At 45.1% G+C, this 6,553-nt stretch overlaps 1 long non-coding RNA gene across 1 annotated transcript in view; it reads right to left on the bottom strand.

Moving 5' to 3' along the window:
• The window catches only part of LOC109296121, a 637,130-nt gene that overhangs the window by 294,980 nt on the left and 335,597 nt on the right, over positions 1-6,553 (bottom strand). The window lies entirely within an intron of this gene.

Raw genomic sequence — 6,553 nt, 5'->3', positions numbered from 1 at the left:
CACTACAGGTAGTCCCTCCACAAGTCATATAGTCCAACCCCTGCCTGAGGCAGGATCATCCCTATCCAAATCATCCTATACAAATCCATAATCTAATCTCTTAGTAAAATTACTGTCAACCCTGACACAACAAAAGACAACACCCTAACCTGCCACAAGTAAAGCAGGGGGACCATCGCAACCAACATCCTGCTTCTTCAAACAAAAGATACGTTCAAGAGATCTCAGGAAGAGGGTCAAACCTGCCACAACAGAGGAAGGCAAATGCCCCAACCATAGTCCATACCAATCTGACCAGGGGGCAAAATTCCTTCCTGACACCAAAAACAACAATCACTCTGACCCTGAATGGAGGGGCAAGATCCTCTAGCCAGGAACCGCTAGCTTTAAATCCCAGCAAGAGCACTGGCACACACCCATCAAAATCCCCAGTCTTGGCTGCTGGCAACACCCAATGCCTCTGAGGAAGACTTAAAAACAAAAAACCAACAAACCACACACATTCTGACACGCTTTACAATGCAACTGTATTTGGATTTTCTGGAATAATGCAATTCTGTACTTACAGTACTTTGAAATTTAGTAAAACTGCTGTTAATTAGAGATGCCACAGTAAAACAACTCAGAGATCTGTGCTAAATTTGGTCTGCAAAAGTTTATTTTTTAAATCCAGGTATCCAGGTTGTAGCCATATTGGTCCAGTCCTGATTGCTTTTTCAAATGCAGGCACCCAGTGGTATTTCTTCCTTCTGGCTTTTATACGCAGAACCTTGGTCTACTGCCATGGCTATATCTTTCATATCCCTTCAACAAACTGAAAAGAGTCTGTGCTAGCCAGGAACTATTTATAGGAATTAGAATTCATATAAATTATTGTATGACTTAGAAATTAAAGAAAAACACTCAGTTTTGAAGGTAAGAGTGTAATCAGGACCTGGAAAACCTATTCCTATATTGAATGATCTGTTCAATAATTCTGTTGTAGTTTCACATTTTATTCCTCACAAATACCATTTCATTTTCCATGCTGTATAAATATAAGGTGAAACATACATTGGGGAAATAATGTAGAGGACTACAGCTACTTAATTCTGTCTGGCTTGCATCTGCCAAGCCCTCTGGCCAAAAAACACAACTAAGTGATCAGATTCTGTGCTAACCAAAGCAGAACAACTCAAATGTCCTATCACCTCTAACATCTGAATGCCAAGTGAAATCCTTCCAGCCATTTCATCAGATATACAAATCACCTGCCAAGGCGCTTATGACACTTCCTCATTGGAAGCAAATGCCACAGGAATTTTGTGCCTGCTGGAGAAGCCTGAAAATCAGGATAGTGGGTAGGCCTAAATAAAGCAGTAAAACTGCTAACTGCTTACTCACTTGCTATAGCTGCTGTAAGGACCAGGTATGAGGCCCAATAACCTACTAATGCTAAAAGTAAGACCCTGATAGAAGAAACTTTCTGTTTTAAACTGCAAAGTATACACAATTAAATGGGCTTAAATGATCAACTCTTCACCTAAAGGCAGGTCTGATATTGTGAAGGTTAAACATCTTTAATTCTCAATGCTAGAGCTCAGGACACTAGCCCTAGTTTACACAGGTTGAGAATGAACTGAAATCTGGCCAGATTACTTTATATTTACCGTGCAGCTAAGAGCCCAATAATAAGCAGCAGCTGAAGATTGCACAGTACACCTCAAAAATGGGTGAAGGGGGTGCCTGTGTGTGCAAAGGTAAATAGGAGTAGGTCTATGCTAGTATGGAGGCAGCACAACCCTAGCAGCCTGGAAATCCGCACAGACTAATTTACCTTGTTTTTTAGTAATGGCACAAAATACTGTACGTGCTTCTAGTCAAGGTAAAGTAGCCCACACAGAGCTCTATGCTGCTGTGGTTAGACTGCAGCCAGTACCCAAGTTAGCTCATACATAGCTAGCTTGAGTATCTCTACAGTATACTATTGTTTGCAGTGTGAATATATCCTAAGTAATCTTTGTGCTCTTATAACTTGAGATCAGCTGTGAGCTAGTTTTATCCACCACCACGAGTTTAACTAACCCAATGGTGCTCAAGCTTTTGGTCCTGCAGGTCAGATGAGTGGCCTGTGGTCAGCCCACAGGCCAGATCAAGCCCCACATGCCAGGGCAGAGAGGGCCCTGTGGCTGACCCTTGGCTCCAGGATCAGCCATCACATCAGCTCCGCATACTGGGTTGTACCCTGGCACCCCACACTGCCCCCAAGTGCCAGAATCAGGCCCCACATTGGCCCTGCCCTGCACCATGTACCAGGATCATGCCTTGGAGCCCTGCACTGCTTCCTCCCATCCCCAGGATCAGGCCTTGCATGCCGGGATCAGGTTCTGGGACCTGGTGTCACCCTTGCCTGGCCCGACATGCCAGGATCAGGCCTTGGCAGTCTGAAGTGCCCCTGCCTAGCCCGGTGTGCTGAAATCAGTCCCTGTGTGCCCAATCTAGTGCATAGGCCCTGGGGCTCTCCCACAAGTCCAGAAATTTGGCAAGACGGGACTAGTGGCACCACTCCCTGACTGCCAGATTTTCAGACCTATGGAGAGCCCTGCAGGCTGGATGACATGGTGCCAGGGTTGGATCTGTCTTGTGGGCCAGGGATTGAGCACCCCTGAACTAATCTAAAGGCTTCTGTACGCCAATTACTATTGGCTCCACACAGCCAGGAAGGCAGCAAGGTTACATGCTTTTTTGGAAGGCCACAGGAAGGAATGGTATTAAAGAAGGTATTATGCTGCCTCAGTGCCACCAGCAAATCCCCTACACTGGAGCAATCTTCCTCGGGTTAGTGGTATCAGCTGCGCAACAGAGAGCAGCCCTAACACAAAAGTAATGGGAGCCCTCATCTTGGCCTCACATGTTCAGAATTCAAATCCTATGACCTGTCAATAAGCCATGCAAGCAGGCAAGACACCAATATCTGTATCATCAGCTAGTACGGCTTTATTGACAAGTTAAAGCCACCTGAGGATCTGGTATCCAGCTAATCACTTAATTGCACAGAAGTTACTCTAAACAAATAAGAAGAGTTTGAAATAAATAGTTGTCAAGCAACTGAAAATGGCAAATTAAATCATGGCTCAAAATTCTTGTAGTACCATACTGCATAATGAGTTTTCCTGAAGCTAATTTAAGTAAGGAATCAGTGAAAATAAATTTCAAGTACTACTTAGATTTTATATGCATGCTTTTTTACTAATCCTAACATGACTTAAACTCACCAAATGGTCTTGTGCTCTTGCTAAAAGGTTACTTTTGCCACGCAACTGTACCTAATACATAAGGATTCATGGAAATATTTTTCAGTCATACAAGAATCCCAGTCTAGACCTTAGAAGGATTTTTGTTTGATTGCTTGCTTTTCAGCTAAAAACAAAAACTATGGAGAATAGATAGATATTCTGTATAAGAATAGAAATATCAAAGACATTCTTTCCTGAACAACACAAAAATATATTAAGGTTTGCCTCCAAACATTATTTTTTTCATGAGCAGTTTGGTTGCATGTCTTTACATTACACAAAACCACATTAAAAGAATATTGTAAGGCTGCACAGTCAAGCCAGCTAGAGGAGGTTCAGTGCAGGTGGAATTATTAAGAAGTTTTAGCTGCTAACATCTAAGAAGTCTCTTCTCAACATGTGTGCCTTTCAATTTTTCTAAGATGTATAATGTGGCCAAATTTGGGCAGATTTCCACAAGAATTGCAAAAGTTATTTTCCTGACATAAAGCCATTCATCAGCTAAATTTCATATTCCTGGTCTGAAGCATGGAAGTATAAGAGCTTCTCAAAGAATCTAAATTTTTGATCATGGACAAAACCCTGTATATTTTTCCTAACCTAATTCTTAGAAGTGAACTGTTTTATCTGAAATTAAAACAACCAACAACAAGATCCTTAAGTCAATATCCAACATGAAATATTTCAAATGTATAAGCAACTGAAAACAGGGTTTTATAAGAAGTATTAGGCAACCTTAATAACAGGTGTGCATCCAACTTAAAAAGAAAAACATAAGGCAAAACATATTGAACCTAAATGAAGGACATTCTCAGAATCATTTGTGGTGGGTTTACCGATAATTGCCCGGTGTGTTGGGGCTCAGAGACTCTTCAGTGTGATTGGTGGAGTCCTTCCACCAATTAAGCAATTGCTGAAGAGGAGCTTGCCCTGCCCCTATCCTGAGGCAGAGAAACTGGACCTGGTTGAAGCCTGCACCTTGCTTCAACCTGATTGGTCCATTTGCAATCCAGGGGTAAACCCTGCAATCTGGGGGGGCAGAGCCTCCATGGGTATAAAAGAGCAGCATACCCAGCACGTGGGTGGCTGCATCGAGGGATGGAGAAGAGGATGAGCAAAGAAAAGATAGTGTGAGCTGCCCAGCGGGGCAGAGCCAGTGCCCTGAAGAGCCTGAAGACCCTTTTTTATTGGACGGGAGCAGCCAGTAGCTGTACCCCCAGCCCACCACTAAGGAATGCGGTGTTGGTACAGGCAGCGCTGTACGGAGGGTTCAGGAGGGACCAGGACCCTGCAAGCTGCTTGAGGCAGCTTGGGTCTACAACCCTGGGTGTGCAGCCAGGAACGCTGTGTACAGGTCAGTGCATGGAGCAGGACCCTAGGGGCTGTTCAAGGCAGCTCGGGTCTGCAGCCCCTGGCTCAGGGCCAAGTAATTGGTGCCGACAGGGTGGCATAGAGTGGTCTGGGAGGGATCGGGACCTTGTGAGGCATTCATGACGGCTTGGGTCTGGGCCCCCTGACAAACAGCCAGCCACCCAGTGCAGACAACGCTGCACAGAGGGTCCAGGAGTGGACCGAGCCCCACCCAGTGTTGCACAAGGTGACCCAGGCCTCCAACCCTTAGCAGAAGGCAAACACCCTGGGAGCACAACAGTGCTCCCAGGGTTCCAAATAGGCGAGTGGCCCAGAAGGTGTCAAAGGCCCAGGAGGCTTCTGCCAGCAAGGAGCAACATGCCTGAGGGGCCAAGAACCACTCAATCTGGACCCGGAGTTGTGACTTGCTGGGGAAAAGGATTCCCACAGGGGAGGGGAAATTCCTTCTGGCATGGGTGACTGGTGCCATCTTAGTCAGGGGGGACACATGCTACCCCAGCAACCAGTCAGCGACTGGGGTGGTCCCCCGCATCCAATCTCGCCAACTTGAGGGGATGTCCCCCTGTGGCAAAACTTACCAACCAGTGGGTGACTGCGGCACTCCCAAAAGTGGCTACAGCACTCCTGAAAGTGGCCACAGTGCTCCCAAAAGTGGCCGCTGCGCTTCCAGAAATGGCTGTGGCCTAAATCCGGTGCTCCCACTCCCCAGCTGGCACTAGCAGGGGGGGCACTGGTGCTCCCACCTGCCCCCCCTGCCCATCACCTAAGCAGGGAGTGCGGCCAGTCAGGGGGTGCACCAATGCTCTCAGGGGGTGTACATGCACCCCTGTGCACCCCCTACGCATTGCCACTGCCTCCTAGTTAGTAAGGGGCTCCTGGAGGAGAGATCCCAAGGGGAGAGAGCCCCTTCTGAGTTTATAGGCTTCATTGGGGGTTGCGGAAGGCCCAAGGGGCATTGGGGTTTTCCCCTCCAACTAGTCATTGGAGTGCAGCCAAGGCCTTAGGAACAGCCTGGGCTTTGGGGACTTTTGAACAATCAAGTTTATTTTTGATGTTTATGCGCCTTCTATTTTGTGAGAGAGCACCTCATATTTTGTAACACTGCCTCTTATATATGTTGTGTATTTTTATAATTGTATATTGGTAGTTTAATAGCATGTAGAGTATATAAGTCTTAACTGGGGCTCTGCTGGGACCCCTTCCTTCATACTTACCTGTGCTTATCTGTTTCAGATCAACTGCTTACCCATGTATTGTTCAATGTTTCTTGAGGTGGTGTAATCTTTCAGCCTTCATTTGTGGGATACAACGCTATATGACAATTGTATATTTGTGTATATACATTTCTCAATATCAATTTCTTTAGATTTTAGATATCTTAATAAATCTGTACATAGTTAAGTATTTTTGTCTTGGCCTGACTCTATAGGGAATAGAGGGAACTGGCTTACATTTGCAGGTCCCTCTTGCAGCACTCCTACCTAGTCACCCATCCCTTCTTTTTGGAGAGGGGAGCACATATTTGGGTGCACCCGGGTTATAGATTTTAATTTCTTTTGGACTGACAGCAATACTTTTTAACTCAAAAGGATGTCAACGTTTATGAAGTTTCAAACAGAATATCTCTCAGTATGTTTAAACAAAAATGCAACCTTGAGCTCTAAAAAAAAATGCTTCAAAAACAGAGACTCTAATATGACTAAAATTTGAGCTTGGTTACTTTTAACACCAAACCCACTCAATCTTTCTATAACCATATGGTGTTCCAAGTCACCTCTTTGTTTACAGGCCATGAGCCTGCAAAATATCAAAATGTATCATCCTACCAGGGTAGTACTGGTATATGTTTCAATCTTCTGTGTACTCTCAGAATGAAAGAAGAAAGCAGGGCAGAAGGACATCATGAC

The sequence above is a fragment of the Gavialis gangeticus genome, unplaced genomic scaffold (assembly GCF_001723915.1).
Source record: "Gavialis gangeticus isolate Ggan-Ray unplaced genomic scaffold, GavGan_comp1, whole genome shotgun sequence".
Lineage (NCBI taxonomy): Eukaryota > Metazoa > Chordata > Crocodylia > Gavialidae > Gavialis > Gavialis gangeticus.
The sequence above is the reverse complement of the archived record's forward strand: the minus strand, read 5'-3'. Positions and strand labels throughout refer to the sequence as shown.